Source organism: Aythya fuligula, chromosome 8 (genome assembly GCF_009819795.1).
Source record: "Aythya fuligula isolate bAytFul2 chromosome 8, bAytFul2.pri, whole genome shotgun sequence".
Taxonomy (NCBI): Eukaryota; Metazoa; Chordata; class Aves; order Anseriformes; family Anatidae; genus Aythya; species Aythya fuligula.
In genome coordinates this window covers 31,887,656-31,906,965 of record NC_045566.1, presented here as the reverse complement: position 1 = coordinate 31,906,965, position 19,310 = coordinate 31,887,656, and the positions used below count along the sequence as shown (strand labels likewise).

Below are 19,310 nucleotides of genomic sequence, written 5' to 3'. Positions count from 1 at the left end.
TTTCAAATCAGCAAAAAGACAAAAATAAAATAATTTCATCTTCTAAAAGTTTGTAAGAAACAAACCTTAATATGCCATGACTTTTTTTTTTTACTTTTTTTTTTTTTTTAAACTGTTTAGAAGAAAAATAAGCTGTATTTGGAGTACAAATATAATGGAAAAAACTTACTGCAAGAAGTTAAAACATTATTTTCTTTGCTACCCAATTACTGAATTACCCAATTTAGAAATATGGTTTTATTCTATGCCAGCTATGTAATAAATATTTAATATACGAGAAACAACACTATTTTATTACGTTAGTTATAACATGCCCTTATGCAAATGTTCTACTAGAAAGGCCACATATTCAGCTTCCCATTTCTTAGACTTCTGAATTTCTTCGCTGTTTTCAGATGGGTCAGTTTCTACCACAAAGAAGACCTCTATTAAGATCATATTCAGAGCTTTCACTATAAAATGGTGATAATGCACCACACAGCAGGTGTCTTTACATCACATACACAAGTTGGAAATTGGCAGTGCAAGCCTGCACTAAAAATCAGTAAAGCGAAATTTACAGGAGGGAAAGCTCCAAGAATACACAACTACTCCAGTAATTTTATCACTGAGTAAATGTAAGCTTCATATAATATTAGCAATGGAGTATAAAAATGTTCACAAAAAAATTAGAAGCAATATAGTAAAGTCAGTTTTGCCTGCAAGATAGTGCATTTTCCCTGTTTTGCTACTGCAGAAGTAGACAAACGTATGCTCAGTCAATTTGAGAGCCTATATTAGCTTTTCTCAACAGGAAGCAATGTCGCTAACGAAGTGGTAAATTCAGTGTTAATGAGTGGCTTCACTGTTACCACCTGTGAGGTAAAATCTTCCATGTTCCAAGTTCCACCCATCTGTTCTGGTGTTAGGGGTTCAGAGGAAGAACAGACGCTTCCCATTTAAAGCAACCTCATTGGTACCCCCTGAACAGCAGGGAGGCAAACTGAGAACATCGTGCCTGCTTGGAGATTGCAACCCTCATTATCAGAATGGCTCCTGAAAACTTTTCACAGGTTCATGTGATGAAGACAAAATCATGTTGCTCCACATACAAAAAAACATATGTTGACTTTAAATATTAGTGTTAAAGCTTGAGCTAAAATAAGGTGGATAGGGCACCACACAACCACCTCAAACTTGAGAGTCCCTTCAAAACTATCCTGAACAAGAAACATTACATCGTGCAATCATAAGAGACTCATTTCCATATTGTGTATTTATGGTGATTGTGAACTATTCCATATGGATCTGATTAGAAGACTTCTATGGTAATACAGCTGTCCCTACAGATTTCAGGCTTTGAATTAAGCCTGAAATGCTTATCATATTGATAATATCACTGTTACATTTTAATCATTTTCTGCTAATTATCTTCTCTCCCCGCCCCCCCCCCCCCCAGCTACCAGAGTGGTACAATTCACTATTATACACCCAGGACAAACGCGAAGAAGTTCTAACAGTGTGGTCCTAAAGAAAACATACAAAAAATATTGTTAAGTAACATTAATAAGTAACATTAATTTAGAGCATTGTGATAACAGTGAGCCACATGCAATACAAGTGCAGAAAATTACTCCGTGGCAATGATTCCACACAATACCATCATTTTTGAGGAAATCATTAACTTGTATCACATTCAGGAAGCCTACCACCCATACTGAAACACTACCTAAACGTGAACATATTGGGAGGAAAAAAAAAAAAGCAGAAAGAAAATCAAAGCTACTAGCTACTAGCATTTAATCAAGGCTATACAATATTCTTTGCATATTTCCATCACTGTTTTGTAAGTATTGTTTTCTATACCACATCACAGATGCACACAATATTAATTCTCTTGAAATGCATGGTAAATAAATCCTTAATGTAGTTGAAAAAATAAACTTCAAGTTTAAACTTGAAATTTAGTATTGCAAATAGTGTTTGTTATAACTGTATGGTGTTTGCCCTGGTGAGTTACATAGTGCTTACATTGGAGATAAGTACAGAAGAGCAATGCTCAAAAAGCCTAGCCTACATAAACATGCACAATTCAAGGCTCATACTATTGAAACACTTTACCTAAAAGGCCAAATTCTATTCAATTATTTTAGCTAAACCTGGAATCACTGTCACACAGTAAACAGTTATTTTTAATTTACATGATACATTGTTTATTATAGCGGAATTATTTCATACTCAAGAGTAAAACCCAACCAATTATTTAGCCAACTTCCACCCTGACTTAATTAACTACTTTTCAATTTACATATTAATTTTTAAAAATACTGTTTTTCTTCATAAAATATCAGTTTCAAATAATAATGAGTTCTGCAGATATGACTGCCTGTGGCCAGATACCCTAAGCATTAAAAAAGTGTAAGGTCAGATCTGTCTTCAAGATGACAGATCATTTAAATGCCTTAAGCTAATCTTATTGTCTCAAAAATCTTGAACATCAGTATTTTTGCAAACTATCAGCACTTGCTATAACACCTTTACTACACTACATCTTGAGGTTACTACAGAAAAAATGAGGTGATAATTGCATATTAACATAATTATTCGGTAATCCCTCTCAGCAAGCTTCCCAGGTCACTCAGTAATTCAGATTAGATGCAACCTTCTTGTCATCAGATCTATGCTGTCCACTTTCTGTTCATTAATAATTCTTTTTGATAGGAACGTACTTAATTCCACTGTTCTATGTACATTATTAACTGTATTTATTAAAAGTAGGTTCATGACATTTCCAGGTTCCTGTTTCATAATGACAACCTTTGCGATGTAGTAGTGTCACACACCAAATTTTATGCCTTTATGCAATACTAGTTCATTAAAGCTTACACTCCAACACTGTGCTGTCGCCTACTAGCAGTTATAGCTAGATGTTTGTCAATTTCTGTTACAAAAAAAAAAAAAACAACACCTTATGTTATGCAGATTTACAACAGATTTGAGAGCACACAGGAGGTGAAAAATTAAGATGGAAAAAATTGACTGAGTTTGTGAAAAGCATGAAGTGTGTTTATGTATTTTGATACCAAGTTTCATAGTCACAGTGACTATTAAATGGCACAAAAACTTAAAACCCATCTCCCAAATAGACTGAATTTACTCAGCCTAATTAAATGAACTAAAGAAACAAATTATTTCAACAGTGTTGTAATGAAGGCGAAAAGCTCTGTTTGTCCTGTGCCAAGTAATTTGTCATAAATGAAGTTCTTTAAGCAGATATGTGAATAACCAGGGCACTCGCGATTATTAAAGAGATAGGAAAGGTGTTTCATGCTTGCACTGATTCCATTTAATTTATTTCTTCAAGACTTTGCTATGTAAAGAGAGAAAACTAACATACCTCATCTCTTTATCCACAAGCATTCCTGTAATAAAGCTTTTTCAAATGACAGAAGATACAAAAAATGATGGAACCAGTCACAGATTTTTGAGCAAGAAGCGGCAGACCTGAGAGCTTGTACGTTGTGGCACCAGACAGAAGCAGAAGCTCCTTCCGTTTTGCCTAATTTGCAGTCTATTCCTATATTAACTTAGTTATGATCCATGTCACACATTCTGTCAAAAGTGAAATGTTTAAGAACCTTTGGAAAATGAAGGATTATGCAGAGTAAGTTTTACCCAGGTCAACTGAAGGAGTGGGGTGAGAAATCCAAAACCCTTGCCTCTCAAATAACTAAGTGTATTAGTATAAACTAGCTGCACCTTCAGGGAAAAGTAATCTTTTTGGAGAGCATCTTTTTACGTGGGCAGATAGTGACAAGACAAGGGAGAATGGCTTTAAACTAAAAGAGGGGAAATTTAGATGAAAAGTTAGAAGGAAATTTTTCACGCAGAGGGTGGCGAGGCACTGGAACAGGTTGCCCAAAGAAGCTGTGATGTCCCATCCCTGGAGGTGTTCAAGGCTGGGCTGGATGAGGCCCTGGGCAACCTGGTCTGGTGGCAGGTGTCCATGCCCAAGGCAGGGGTTGGAACTGGGTGGTCTTGTAGTTTCAATCTAACCCAAGCCATTCTATGATCTCACTTAGTGAATATCTGGACAATATTTTTGCCTCTTCCATACAGTAATTCACACTCTTCATACCTACTGAGTTTTGGGTGTTATCTAACAAGATCAATATCCAAAGCTAGTATGATTATGGTATTGTAATAGTTAGAAAAATACATATTACTAGTTTCCCTCTTTATCTAAAAGCTATCTTGATCCACCCTCAGATGGAAATAGAGCTATAAAGCCTGACAACCAAAGGTCAAGTCAGTGACTCACCTTGCCTTTCTCCAGCATGTTCGCAAATTAAATTGTTGAAAATACATTCCATTCTCCACAGCACAGGTGGATTATTCTTAGATTTCCTTACTTAACTTTGAAACCTACAAATTCATCTGAACACTTCTGGAACTTAACTTCTGCAGCTAACATAGGGCTAGTTTAGTATGCACAGCACTTATAAATGCTGCCCTCCCACACCTACTCTACACGCAAGCATATGATTATTAATCTAACTAGTCTGAGCAGTTCCACTGAAAATTAAGCTTTTCTGATTCCAATGTTTACATGAAAACATAAACATCATAAAGTTCCCATAGCTAACGAGACTCCTGTATTAGGTAATTTTCAAAGCAGCAAGAAAATACTCCAATGCAAAACTAAGAATACAAAAGTTGCCACCATCCACAGTAATGACAATACTACAACCTATTATGCATTTTAATATTTATTTTTAAACTGCACAAATTGCTCCCAATTCCTTAAAAAAGGTAGGAACAAGAAATTATGTAAACCAAGATGTAAAATTCAAAATGAAATTCACCAAGATGTCATATTGCTGTGGAAAAAGTTGACCAAAGAGAAATTTACAATTATACAGGAGTAAATTACACAAAGTTCTCTCCAGGAGCTTGCAAAAGATCAACATAACTGAAGAAAGATAACTGTCATTGCTCAGGAATGGAAGATTCCCCACCAGCTTTTAATAGCTAGACAGCCTTACCACAAACAACAGGTTTCCTGCATAGCCTGTGAGTCAAACTCAAAACTGCTACTTTGTGTGGAAGTCTCAGATTTGAGGCAGATATGTTAATTCTAATTCCTACAGTAGCACTGCAAGTCTTAACACTACAACTACCATTTACCTCTCTTGTTGACTACCAGAATGTACAGAGATTAAAACTGATCTCAAACAGTTTTCTGTATTTTTTAATACTGACTCAGTTTGAAACCAATCCAACTAATTAATTTCTCATCTGGTCACACATTGCCTTAGATTTCTAAAGCTATTTCTACTCTAAAACACATGCAACCAACCTCAGTTCAAAGTCTGACATTAATGTCAAACAAAAATACTGCTTCAAGGTATCAGGCGGAAAAAAAATGAAATTATAAGATTTTACCTGTATTGCAAAAAATCCAAAACATGATACAAAATAATCAGAAAGAAATAATTAGTTTCTTAGGAGTAATTTACTAGTTTTTAGAATTCAGAATCTTCTAAACAGTCAACACAAAGACATTAAAGTCTACAAAATCTTTAGGAAATAAAATGCAACCAAGGCAAAAGAACTTTCTTCATGATGAGAAACTATCAAGTTCAGATCTTTAAGGAAAAGTGGGCTGGTATTCCACTAAACCATCACCCTACAAAAAACCTGTCTATTCATTATACTCAGGAACATCACACTAATTTTCGTAACACTCATTTACATGAAACTCTGTTACTAGTGAAACTTCTTCAAAAACTGTGTATAAAACAGAAAAAAAATGTTTCTTTAAAAATGTCAGGCTTTTAGAAACTTGATTTCTGGTCTAGAATGTGTAAGAGTAATATTTAACATCTCATATCTGCAAGGCAACAGTTTACAACTGAAGCACGACTGTCTTACAATTCAAAAAACATATCATTGCTGCCACCAACCATTCTCATTCTTATTTCTTGAATATTGATTTGCTTGGGCTGCGTTTGGAGGACTGCTGCCAGCATGCTGAGGGAGGTGATCCTTCCCCTTTACTCTGCACTGGTGAAGCCGCACCTGGAGTCCTACATCCAGTTCTGGGCTCCCCAGTACAAGAGACATGGAGCTACCAGAGAGAGTCCCCTTGAAGGGCCACTAATTTGATTAAGAGATTGGGGCATCTCGTATGAGGAGAAGGCTGACGGACTGTTTACCCTAGAAAATAATACGTGATCAGTATGGGATGTCACCCACGTGTGCAAACATCCGAAGGGAGGCAGAACTGCACTTTCTTCAGTGGTGTCCAGTGACAGAAAAAGAGGCAAACAAGCACATGAGTTTCCACTTGAAAATAAGGAATTTGGTTTTTTATTTTTATTTATTTATTTATTTTTAACTGCAAGGGTGACTGGCAGAGGTTGCCCAGAAAGTCTCCACCCTTGGAGATATTCAAAAGCCTTCCAGATGTGGTCCTAGGCAAGCTGCTCTAGGTGACCCTGCTTAAGCAGAAAGGTTGGACAAGACCTGTAGAGGTCCCTACCAACCTCAACTATTCTGTAATTCCGTTTGAGTACATTTTTTCCACAGAGTATCCCAATTCTCACTTACCTTACTCCCCATTAAGAGTGCTACTTACATTCAGACTATCTGCTTTTATCATTTATTGTAAAATATCAGAAATATAAGCATAAGTATCTTAATTAAAAGAAGTTTCTGAACACTACCTTTAGATTTTCCATTCTGACAGTTTAAGAAATCAACAACAAAAAATCAGGTACGTAGGAGAAGTGCATTTTCTCTACCCCACGCTAGGTAGAACATATCCACAGCAAAACCCTAATTCTATGTCCCTCACCTCCAGTGTTCCTGTTTTCCAGAGTTCTCTCTCACTAAATAAAGCAATAATATTATTCTGAAATTTATAAACCTGCATTTTCTAAGTTCCTCACCATTTTTTATTAATATTTCTACTATTCAGGACTTTCTACAACCGTTACAATTACTTTTCCATAGGATGAATCCCCTCTTCTAGGCCACAATTTGCTTTGATGTCTTTTTGATATATCACACCTCAGAGAGGCCTAAGGACGCCAGATTCTCAGTGTCAGCTTTTCAGGCGATACAAGAAAAGTATTTCCTCATCATCCAGCCCATTGCCATCAGTAATGCACTTTTGTAACTGTAGTCACAGTGAGTGAGAAATTTCCTAAACAATGTGTTTAGGAAAGTACATGCTTTCTTATGGGCTCTAGTGCTATCACTACAGTACGCATGAGAGGGAAAAAAATAAATAATACAAAAAGAAAAGGAAAGACCTGCTGTCATTGCAGAAGATTTTGGCTTGCAGAGAAGAGAAAGTTGTCTCAACATGTAGCCATATACTGTCAAATTACTTTGCTGTATGTTGGAATTATGCTTTTCTTAGCAGCAAAGCCAATTTAAATGACTCCTGCCTTCCTCTACTCCTCCACATTTCTTCTTTCAGTTTATCAACAATTTCATTACCTAGCTTAAAAGGCTGGCATATACACTGCTGAATCAGCACAACTGACAGGCAACAACTAAGAGTAAGGGCACAAACTTTTCCTAGCTTTGTTGACAGAAAAATCTAATGGAGAATCCTTTCCTAAAACTTGCATCAATGAAAAGTGAAAATGCAGAGAATTGCAGAAGGCAAAAAAGTAAGTTTTGTCAGTCCCATATTTACCTGCAAAAGGCATTATGAGGAACGCTACTATGAAGAAATTTTATGCTCTAAAATTACTTGAAGTATACTATTCGAAGTAAAATGCTAGAAATAAATGCTACAATAATTCAACTCGGGAACATTAGGTATTACAATTTCTGAGAATACTACTGATGTAAGAAATTACCTTAAATTACGTTTTAGACATTATAGCTAGATTTTCCACAAACACATACAAAGACAAATCCTTTCATTAGGTTAAACATGAAGCATTTTCATTTCTAAAACTCATCGCTGACTTTTATAAAATTCAAAACAAACCTACTCTCCTTTAAACCATAGTTCTGCAGATTCAAAGCCAGTTTATTTGTTCAGACAGAAGTCATTCTTAAGCCAAGTACTGCCACCAAGTGGTGATGAAATTTCATATGCAAATCTAATGATTCCCCAAATGCAGAGCTCACAGAACTAAAAATGTTTTCCCCAGTGCCAAGTAAGTGACTGATGGTGTACTAAGAAAAAGACTTAAAACTAATCAGTCAAAGCAGAACTGCATATTTTTCATAGTGAATCAAAAACCGACTTTTAATTTAAAACAAAGTTTTTTCCTACATTTAGGCACTTTTGGTCAGACACCTTTTGTGAGCAATGGAGAAAAAAGCTTTCTTCCACTACAAATCCAATACACATAAGCCAAATGACTCTAATAATTAGCTGTTTTCCATAACTCTGTGCAAACCCCCAGTGATTACAACTATATGGCCACAGAAGTCTTGTTTTCAGGGTACTCTCAAATTTCAGAGAAAGTCAAATTCAGTAACTGAAGCAGCTCCACCTGCCCCGACTTTTAGCATAGAAACATCCAGCATTTTATTTGCACAAGCTTTACCCTTTGTTAATAGAAAGAGAACACAGACAGCCAATTTTAATTTAACTATTCTGAGGAATATTTCTCAAATTCATTAAGTTTGTATTGTTATCTGCACAAGTTATTCCTGAGGTGTTATACCCAAAGATCATTGATGAGAACACTGCACAACAACAACATGATGCCACATAACAGACTTACAGTACAACGCTCTTAAAAGACATTAAAAGAGTTGAGCTCAATTTTATTGGCATATATCTTAAAATATTACACACCATTCAACTTTGGGGAAAATTCCAACTTTATTTCCCATTACACTGAAAAAAAAAGTGGTAATTGTTTTTTTCCAGCATGTTCTGAGACCTATTTAGCAATTTCTCAAGTGTTTTTTCTCTTATATCCATTTTACTGCACACATTTTAATAGCATCACAAGTTCTAGAATTTTATCTTCTGCTGACATAGAGACTTACCCTTTAAAGCATACTATCTTTCCCAATTACAAAAATACTTCTTCCTCAAATAAACACTCTGCTTTTACTCATTTGCTTTAGAACTTCAGTGTAATGAATGACATTTAGTGACTCATAACTAGGCAAACCGCTTCTAATCAACCTCTGTATTCTTTCAGTGATCAAAGGTTAAGAAGCTAGCGAGATGGTAAGCAACAGTGCAAAGAAAGCCCAAAAACTCTCTTGTGCTTTTTTAGATTAAGATGAAAATATTCTGTCCACTTGGAGACTGTTATCATCCTTACTTGCAAATGTATGAAATTGAGTTTTTAGGAGACCTGCAGCTGTATAATATTGAACTTACACTTCCAACTAATAAGAAATGTAAGTCAGTCCCCTAATAATTGTTTTGTTTTTGTTTTATTGTAAGTAATTTATGGCAGAAAACAAGTCTTCATAGTAACTGAGACAATCTGAACAGTAACATAAATTGTGTAAGATTCCTGCCTGAACCAAAGCAAAATAAATCAGGCATGCCTTATCCTGTGCCTCTAAATATAACCTATCCTTCAACACCTGTGGTAGTATTATTCATTTATTACATTTTCTGCTTTTAGGTAAAGCAATATTAAATACGTTCAAGACAGCTTCTGGAAACAAGTGTGGTTTTGCATGGGGTCTCAATTGGTTAAAACTTATCCTAACTCTACAACCAATTATAGAAAAATTCAGCACAATTATCTATCCTCTGTAAACTTTCCTGTTACATAAAAGTAACCCATTATACTGTTAACACACTGAGACAGATTATTGTTCTTAACTTTCACCCATATTTAAAAGAAGATAGGTTTTCCAAGTTCCAGATTGTGTCTTTTGAGCTTCACTGGAGGACCTAAGAACAGAGACTACAGTGACCCCAATAAGGGACATGCACTGTTTGTAAATAGTATCGTACACTTGTGTATTTTTAACTGACAACAGGTTTTTTGATTTCCAGAAGTCAGGTCATCTTACTATCTACATTTGCAATTAGGAAAACAAGTGATTGCAATTAAAGCAAAAAACTCTAAATTCATTATTCACATAAAGAAAACGTTCAGTCATTAGGAAATGCCTTCTTGTAAAGTATACAAGATGTTTGAGTGAATCATTAAGAGACTTTTTCATCTAGTGCTTTAAGTGACATAAGCTTACGCGAAAGGCCAAGCCTGCACTGAATTGTGTGAGTTAAGTTCATTGTTTAGAAGTCTACAAGACACTGCAGTGTCTACACTATTGAGTGGAGACAGAAGACACACAGTTGATAAGTACAGGCTGTTTGTTAAAATCTTTCAGAGTTGTCCTTGCCGCCATTCTCTGAATCTTCTTCAGCTCTATGTTGCTTTTCAGTCACAGGACTAAACTAGCACCAAGCTTCGATACAGTTTGTTCATACCATACATAGCACAGCATTGCAAATTCAGATAAATGGATATTTGTTTTTTGGTTTGTTCCCTTATAATATGTAGCATTTTCATTGATTTATTGACTATTCAATTGTCATTTTCATAGTTCCATCAGAACCACAAGATCTCCTTCAATCAATAACAGTATTGATCAAATGTCATTATACTGTTTGCATATATTCTTTCACATTTTTCTGTCCTCTTGCTGTATATGCAAGAATACATACAGGCTTTCTCCTCAGAGAACAGCTTAATTCTATTGTACATAGCTAACCACAATTAAGATGAAAGGTCTTTGGAATTTCATTCAGAAGACTGATTTCACACTCAAAGAACACAATCAGTTACTTTCATGTTGCAGACTTCTCAACTAACTTTCTGTATTTAAACCAACAAGATACCACATAAATTAAAGGGAAAATGTAAGCTAAGTACTGAAAGCATCAGAATACACAATGACCAATTTAAACCTTACTGTGAAATCACATCACCTGCCTAGCTAGGATTCTTTTGTTTTAAGCCCAACCTCAGATAAAGAAATTTACTTCCTTTTGCAGAGTTACATTTATTTCTTTTCTCAAAGCAGCACATTCTATAAACCTGCAGTGTCAGTCAAAGGCATAAAATATTCCTCTACACATAAGTATATGCACACTACAGCAGTATAGCTTGCTTTTAATTCTTTGTAGTTCAGAAGACAATTCATAATTTAAGTCCTGAATCAGTTACACATTATACAAAGAAAAAAAAAAATAAAAGAATTGTTTTCAATTCCTCACAAAGTATTCTGTTAAAAATCAACATTTTACAGTTGACAGTAGTAGCTCTAAAAGTCCTAGCAGAGCAGAAAATACCAACAAAGCAGGTCATGCCAATTTTAAAATGCACATACTACATTTTTTTAAAAGCTGTAGTAAGTCTAATATTAGAAATGAAATACAAACTCACTTGAGCAAATGGGACTTCCCTCTCACTTCTTCAGAATACAAAGTCACCATGAGCAGCTAAATTCTAAGATAACATACCAGTCAAGAGCAAGCAGAAAACTTGAGAATCCAGCTCTTATTTGCTAAGGAAGCCTGCATACCCAGTTCCATCAAGACCCATGTCTACATTAATGAGAATTTACTTTGCATTCTTACCTAAAGACGCTCATGAAAGAATCAGGCTAAAACAGATGAAACCAAATTGCTCTTAAAAGTGTTTAATGTAATTTAATGGAGAAAGATTAGTTTTTATAGTCCAAAGTATTCCCAAAGTAGAACACTAAGCAACATGAAGAGAAGCAAAATCTGTGTTTAGCTAAGTTCCATATCAAAATAATTATTGTAATAGCGGGGTGTGGACAATAAGTGTTGAAGTAACAGATTTTTTTGTTTCCCTGACTGCTGACAGCTTGCAACTGCAAATGGACACCCAGATTCCACAGTAAGCCTTCATATGCTTTGTCTTACAAATAGCTCCCAAAAGAGCTAAGGGCAGGATAGGGATTTTTTTTTTATTTTATTTTAATAATTTGCTGTTTGGTAGCTGGTCAGATTTATCACAGTTATTTATTAATAGTGTAAGTGTTTTGACAATGCAACATACATTTTCAGTTCTTAGAAACCAGGTAGGTAGTATGCAGGAAACAAAATTAATCTCAAGTACTCATAATTCTGCCTCTCGATAACTAACAGAATGCCATGATAGCTTTTTGACTATAATAGTTTGCAGGAAAAATGTCATGATAATTTTAAGTACTGGGGAAGGGGGTGTTCCTGTTTTTGTATCATAACACTGTACACATAAATCACAGTAATCCAGATACAAGTTGCAATACAATTCATTTTTTCAATGACTTTTTGTCCTCAGTGTTTAGCTGTATGTCTAACGGACCCAAGGAATCCAGGGAAAAAAAAAAAATCTACTCACCTTTGTTTGTTTTATTTGTACTAAGCTGTGAGATCCACTTCCGCATTAAAACAAACCTGCAAAGTAAAACAAAAATTTACTGCACAGCTGTCATTGTTTTCTGCTTGTGTTCTATAACACCAGCCAAGAAAAGCAAAACAAGAAATTCCTACCCACAGATGAATTCTACCAGTTTTGTCTCAGGTTGGAATATCAAAATTCTAGTGTATTTCTGTCAAATAAGCATGATTTTCAAATAACAAACGTTGTTTCTAATCTACCAAGAAACCATATCAAGTATACGTATGCTATTAAAGTAAGTGGGCAGAAAAGGGGGAAAAAAGTCGCATTACAAGAAAAGTTCTCCTGCATCCTCTGCCAGTGCCTTCACACTCAGCTATCTTATTTTCACCAAATGGGGAATGAAGCACAGAGAGGAAAATGGCTACAAACAAAAACAATTTTCTAACCTTCTTAGTAAAAACTATCAGCATATCTGGAATTAAGTGTTGGGACAGTTTTAATACCAGGCCTCACCAACTCCTTGCTTTTCCTAGGAAAAAGTTGTGTTAACTATCATTTTAAGGTTAGCCGTCCCATTTAAAAATCTTAAACTACTTTGCCTTCATGAAGGCTGATTAATGTCAGATTAAACATTCTATTTTCAGTTTTGCTTATGGATCTTCAAAATAACTACACAAGGAAACTTTTCACTTTCTAGTTGGAGGCATCAAGCTAAATGACCTCTGGAAGATGCTCTGAAAGTCACTGAAGTTGCACCAGATTTGGGTACAGAACTGGTTTATTACCAAAGACAACCAGCATTCAGCTTCCCAGCAGAGGTTATTCGTATATAGACTAAACCCATGTATCTATCACCAGAATTAACTCCGGAAGAGATACGTATCCTCACATACTACCTAAAGATTCCTCTCCTAAATTTGTCAGTTTTTTGAATCTGAGTTCCCCAGACAGCCTGTCTCAAAGCCACCCATCTAAATTACACAGGCAACATAGTTTTCATGGTTCCTGACTCAACTGCAGACCAAATCTTTGCATCGAAGGACTGAGCCCAGACAACCGAAGGCGACAACTGCAGTAATCCAGCAGGCTGTAACACTTTTTTCATGGAATACCTTATTCTGGACCTAGCAGTTCGGACTGTTGCATGAAACCAAAAGCCTTAGCCTACATAATCTGGAAAGCATCTACTCCTTAGATAAAGCTTAAACACAGGTATTCTCAAATGTAGTACTCTTTGTTCACAGGGAGCTTACAAAGCACTTCAGGGGAAAAAAAAAAAAAAAAAAAGTGGGGTTACCCTTTATTTACATCTGGCACAGAAGCAACGAGAAGGGAAGACAGAAGATGGACCATCATAATTAGGATATTGTCCAGCTGAAGGGAAGGTGACATAAATTTCACCATGAGACTATCAACAAGCAAACTGCTGAAGGACCAAAGGGCTGGCCACCGCAGCCCTGCATTACAATTCTGCAGGGCCCTTTGAAGTTTATCTCCCCCTTTAGGGATTTCAAAACCTCTGGTGTTCAAAGATTCACCCCACGGGAGACGCTACCTGCAGGGGCATGCAAGCATTTCAGTGCAGGCAATGCAACCCACAGTGAGACACACCGACCTTAGCCCACACTACTGACAGCATCATGACTCGCACTGTTCAAAGTGGCCGAACCCACACTACTTAACCAACACTCACCCCTCAAAGTCCTAATGCTGTGAAGGAGAATTCCTCTCACTCCAGCACAAACAATCAAATCTTAACACCTACTATTCATTTCAAGAGTGTTGACACTTGAAATAACCGAGCACCTGAAATTCTCTCCCAGTAGATCCAAGAGAGGTACTTCTCCAAGACTCCTCAGGGAAAGGCAAAGATTTCAAAATCACAAATGCTTTGCCTCTGATTTTTCCTGTCTTAATTCTCATTATCAGGAAAAGAAGTGGAAATGAAAGTGGCTCTCCCTCACCAGGTACTAAAGCAAGCATCACAGGGGACTGGGAAGCCAGTAAGAAATGCAGTTACAGTGCACTCACCTCGAGGCGTGACACAAGGGAAAAGTGGCCCACAGCAGTAAAAGGACCGCTACAAAAATGTTATGCTTCTGACCACTGACACACAGCTAGCCTGTTCTCCAGCAGAGAACAGCAAGTAGGAAGAAAACTGCAAAGGCAGAGATGGGCAACACCTCACAGGTACCCCCAGTGATATTAAAGGGACACGGACTCGAAGTGTCTAAAAGTACAAGCATTTCTCATCAAACAATAAATATGAAATAAGGCTGGTTTGTGGGCAGGGATTTCGCTTTGCCCAGTGGAAAAAAAAAAAAAAAGCAGCATATCAATGATACTTCTTTTCATACAACATTGGAAAAAGGCCAAAGCAGGCACAATTTCTCCAGTTTATACGCAATGACTAAGTCACATACGTGGATATTGCTCAAAGGTAGAAGCACAGTCATGTGCACGCTACAGAAAGAGAGAAAAGGATTCTCAAAAAGCATCTGAGGAGTAAGCTAAAAATATGCAGGCTGTAAATTAATTGTTGATGATTACAACACACCAGTTAATAAAATGAAATCTTTCTGACCAGCTGGAGATCAGCTCCAAAAGCTTCCATTATACTGCTTTTCCAAGTATACAACAGTTATAGTTGCTACCCCCAAATTCAGGTTCATTAACAACAGTTAACTACTTTCCCATCTATACAAACAGCAGAGAACACTTCATCCATGACTCGTATCAAGGTCACAGCCATTCACAATAAAAGGTTTACATGATGACAAATAATCTGAGTTCAGACATGAGGTACTTCACAAAACTTGTTCAACTACCCCTTTGGTCATTACCACCACATTTTATTTTTAAGACTAAATTTGCTTTTGTTCACCTCTTATTCAAGTTATTAGGGTCCTGCTTGCAATAATAAAATATCTCCTAAATCATGCCCTTCTCTGTGGAGAAGTGTTTGAGAAACATAAGAACGCAAAGGTGTACAATGAAAAAATAAAATTTGCAGTAATCCTGCTAAGGGTTCTGATGCGTTTTTCTACCATTTAGTCCTTATCTGTAATACAAAAATTATTTCCTAACAGATCTGTAACAACGGATACTTCTACATCTATCCAGGGAAAGACCCTTATCTATCTCTAACCACCACCTTCTCCTGGAAAGGTTGCAGTCAGGAACATAAGGACATAAGGTGTTTTTGTTTTGTTTTGCTGTTTCTTTAAAGTAAGGAGTTACAATGTAATATAAAACTTGCTTTTGCCTCCATAGCTGCTTTTGATTTGAGGGGAAGGAAGGAAGACAAAAAAACAAGGGCTAGAATAAAATGTAAAAACTTCTTTTGTTAGTGTAAGATGCAAAAACCACAAAACCAATATAAGAACAATATAACAGTATTAAAATGCAAAAACACAGCACAACACTTGCAGCTGTAGTCTTCACTTCAAGTACTTACTGAGATTAACGTGACTTCATTAGTTGGTTGAGAGTGACATTTACCTTTATTAGGACACTGATGTCCCAGCAATAAGATCTGCTAAATTCAAAGGTGGTGGAGAGATTTGACAGGAGAAAGGATTGAAATTTCCTTCTAATATCTGATACAGCTCTGGAAATCTTTTATAATCTTACAGAAGTCTAACAAACCTAACAAGGCAGAAAAAAAAGCTAACAGAAAGCAGAGGTTACAAAAAGCCCAGGAGCTGCTCCAGTTAACATCTCACCCACAACTACCAAGGATAAAATAATTTCAGAAGAGGACTGAAAAAGGAAAAACCTAGCTGACAGTAGTCTCTTTCAAATCAGTTACTATAGCTGAATACTCACTGAATACAAACCCAGACCTCCATTTTATCAACAAGTAGCGAGGAATAACCTCATCTGTACAAAATGTAGCTTCAGCTCTCTGCTAGCAGAAGTGGTTTTAATGCATTTTGATTTCTATTGAAAAGTATAAACCTAACTTAACATTCAGTACCGACAAATATATAGAACTAACATTCAGTGTATGCTAAACAAACACCTTGAATTTGAACATGAGATTCTTCTCTAAAGCCACAAAACTAATTCCCTTTGACAATTTGCAAGCGTTATCTGAACCTGTACTACACCAATCAAATGAATTATAAATGCCACATATTTTACCAAAAAGTTAAATTTGCAAAGGAAAAAATCACAGTTCTTGCAATAGTTATTGCAAAGTGTTATTTACATGCAGGTACCCTACTGCAGTCATAATTATCCAGACGTATAATTAATCATAAACTTAACACTTCACAACCTACATGGAGACAAAATTTAAGTCCTTTTATTGGAGATGCTTCTGCCTTCAAAGAGTCTTCACTGAATAAAGAAAGCAACAAAACAAGGGACTGAGAAGACTGCCTCCTGCATTTTCAATCTCATGCTAGATTTTGAGTTATATCTGAAAAAATAGTTCAAAGAAGCTACAGTTCTTCAGTTATCTATTCACCACAGTAAAACGCAGAGGCACAGTTCCCAAAGCTGTGGTGAGGCTTTCACATGGAACTGCTGAAATCTTTCATTTTCCTATTCACAGGAAGTTTTGCTTTTTTACAACACCCCATATGGGACGGCGAAGCACTTCAAGGAAAAGTACGACAGCATAGGAGATGAACACATCCGATCATCTGAAGCTGTTTCAGTCCAAACAAGATGATTACAAGTAGATGAACGCAACACCAATAGGATTATCACAGTGGAGAAAAAAAAAAAAAAGTAGTCAGAGAGAATAACTTGATAAAACACAAGTTTGTTTTTTTTTTTTAAATCAACTTATCAATCAAGTCAAATGACAAATTTAATTATTATTTCAAAAATGTCTATTACTTAGATGAAAAAAATGGAAAAGCCCTTGGAGGGAAAAACATTCTAGGTAGGCTGGGGTTTGGACTAATAGAACAGCCGTTAGTTAAAAAGGTTGCTTTTCATCTCCATCTCTAAACAGATATAGAAGTAAGCATGTAGATGTATACACAACAGGCACACAATCGAGATGGAAAGACATCTACAGAGAAACAAGAGGATATGAACAAAAAGCAGAAATATTGAAGAGCTGTTTGCTTTGAGCATGTATCATCCAGCAAGCAAATATATAACAATCAACATACAAATGAAAGCATCATAAAAGTACTAAATTCAAGTATCAGTTTAAAGATAGAGTTCTGAAAACATTTAGAACTTCCAGACTTTAAGAAATAATATTAATATAGCATCTATGAAGGGTACTTATCAATGCTGTTTCCCCACCAAATAAGCTGTAATATTCTAAATACTGTTGATATTCAATGTTTACAGTCCATCAATATTCAACTAAATTAAATGGCATCCTCATGCCATAACTAAAAATGATAGTTAACAGAACATAAGCAATAAGCTATAGAGAAATAATTCACCTTCTTTCTACATCATTTCTTTACCAGTTTAAAGTACTGGTCAATATTGCACTTGCATGATAAACACCTGCAAGTTTTCAGTCATCCTGCAGCCTATTTATCTTGACCACATGAACTAGCTCATGGTTCCCTGCAGTTACATACCTTAACGATAACCGCTTCTCTCAAATAGGATTCTCTCAAGAAAAGTCTAAAGCAGGGTGACAATGCATCTCCATTTCACTTCAAACTACTGACACAGTACACAACCTTGGCATCATCCTTGACACTGAACACTTCTCTTTTCATTAGACTATCTCTTCAATCTCTTTATCTCTTCAATAAGTTACCTGTGCAGTAACTGCCTCAGCCTTTTAGCTATGGAATTCCTCTCTCCTCCAGCCTGAATTACAATGTGTTCCTTCACTGTATCACCACATATGCTTTATATACAGCACTCCAAAATACAGCAACATACCTCCCGACCATGAGCACTGCATGAATGTGCTCCAGAAAATAGATAGAGTTACAAGAGATCTTGTGTACTTCACAGAAGCTGGTCATGGTTCCTTCAGAATTTCTAGTCTAGGTTTGCGTACTTAAGTTTCTCAGCTGAAGTAAGTTTTCAGAAATTCAAAACAGAAAGTTTTTTCACTACAGTACTTTTTCCTGAAGATAGTCTTTCAACACCTGAGGCAGCACCTTCCACTTGCTCATTTTAATAAAATATCTTGTTCCACTTCAAAGTTCATTTTCAGAGTAGCCAACTGTACTGTTGTTGCATGTTTGTAGTGTCATCCTCTCTTCTACAAAGCCCACTGAATTTTGATAAAACAAAAAAGGAAGCAAAGCTGAGTGTAAGAGTCAAAAAGTTTTCACAGTTGTGTACATCCCCTTTCATATATCATGAAGCAACAACATTCCATTGTCCAAATGATTAAAAAAAAAAAAAAATATTATGCATTTTCCTACAGTCACGAAAGATGTAATTTATGTATTTGGCACAAGTTTGAGATGCAGTAAATAAGGCAGGAGGATTCTGCTGAAATGAGTCAGAAGATTGTTTTGTACAAGATTGTGAAGATGTGAAATAGATTCTAAGATAAAAATAATAAGCATGTACATTCAAAGTAAATAAAGCATATACAGTACTTAAGAAATACCATGCTTTAAGTACAGATACTCGCATTCCAAGCCTTAGGCAACCAGATACTAAGGGCCCTCTCAACTTCTTACCAATGACCACTGAGTAATCTTTGAGAAGTCCCCTTAATACAGAACTGTTACCAGCTCCATCTCTACTGAATGACTTGGGTGCTTTTTCAGTCAGGATATCTGACAGAACTTCTCAAGAAATTTAAAGCACTGCAGAAAAGTGGAACTGCTATAGGTATACAAGACATACCACACATATGGGACTTTGATGAAGAATAGACAGTTTATTCTCAGCCTATACCCACCCCCAAGCCTGCCACCTGTGGAATCCTGCCACACACAAAAATTCATCATTTAGTCTTCACACATCCCCTTCCTGACTGACCTCTTCATTATACCCCTTCTGAAA

The 19,310-nt window shown here is 36.1% G+C and overlaps 1 protein-coding gene across 8 annotated transcripts in view; it reads right to left on the bottom strand.

Moving 5' to 3' along the window:
• ZNF644 (zinc finger protein 644) overlaps window positions 1–19,310 on the bottom strand; it is a 78,419-nt gene that overhangs the window by 18,383 nt on the left and 40,726 nt on the right. For 7 of the 8 annotated variants that reach the window (XM_032192437.1, XM_032192438.1, XM_032192440.1 and 4 more), the window contains one exon: window positions 12,348–12,403. The gene's annotated coding sequence lies outside the window, so the exon portion shown is untranslated. Of the gene's footprint in view, window positions 1–11,381; window positions 11,445–12,347; window positions 12,404–19,310 lie in introns of all 8 variants that reach the window. The other variant, XM_032192442.1, reaches the window with a different exon arrangement.